We start from the raw sequence: 1,035 nt of genomic DNA on the forward strand, positions 1-1,035 counted from the left end.
ACAGTACTCCAGATGAGGCCTCACCAGGGCAGAGCAGAGGGGAGGATCACCTCCCTCGACCTGCTGGACACGCTCTTCTTAATGCACCCCAGAATGCCATTGGCCTTTTTGGCCACCGAGGGCACACTGGCTGGCTCATGGCCAACCTGTCGTCCACCAGGACGCCCAGGTCCCTCTCATTTCAGCTGCAGGGATGAAATGCCCGCATGCCTCAGCTGGATCACTGCCCTGCACATGGGAAGTCCAGCCCTCTCTGTCCTTGTCTGTGTGCCCTTTGTTTCAGCAAACACACACTGGTAGGACTAACCATATGTCTGTAATTGGTCACTGTCCACTGGACATTTGGTGGCTAATTCAGCAGATTTCAAAGTACAGTCATGACACTATTGTCTTTCAGGAGCTGGCCATGGAGACCCAGGGACATCTCAGGGGAAATCAGTGGGGAGGATAGAAATGACATCCTCTGCTGCTGAGCTGTTCTGGGCTCCTGGACACAGGGAGCTCCTACAAGTGGGCAGCGGTGCAGAGAGAAAGCTGTGCCCAGGAACAGCACCTGTGCAGCACGTAGAATGGCTGGGGGCATGATCTACAGGAGACAGAGAGAAGTAAGAGAGTTTAAAGGCTGTGTTGCATGTTAGCAGGCTGTGAGCTCAGTGGAGGAACATTGCTCTTACAAGGTAAGTCTTTCACTGCAGGCAATGTAGTCGCTTTTATCTCAGGGATCATTAAATTTGGGCATCGCATTGCACATCAGGATGCAGACACTACGTTTCTTGATGATGGAAAAAGACCTGCTCCATCTGAGGTCTTCTGTGCTGCAGCACATCAGAGCACAGCCCTGAGGGCTGCGTGTGCCAGGACGGCTGCAGGCTGTGCATTCGGGGCTGCAGCCGGGTGCCCAGGGCTGTCGTGCAGAGCAGGTCCCTGCTGTGGCCCAGGGGCTGTGTGCCGGGGCAGGGACTCTGCCGCCTGCCAGGCTCAGCACTCAGCTGCCCGGGGAGCTGCCCAGGGCGCTGCGGGGAGACGTGTGGGGGA

The sequence above is a fragment of the Meleagris gallopavo genome (assembly GCF_000146605.3).
Source record: "Meleagris gallopavo isolate NT-WF06-2002-E0010 breed Aviagen turkey brand Nicholas breeding stock chromosome 8 unlocalized genomic scaffold, Turkey_5.1 Chr8_random_7180001956914, whole genome shotgun sequence".
NCBI classification, from domain to species: domain Eukaryota; kingdom Metazoa; phylum Chordata; class Aves; order Galliformes; family Phasianidae; genus Meleagris; species Meleagris gallopavo.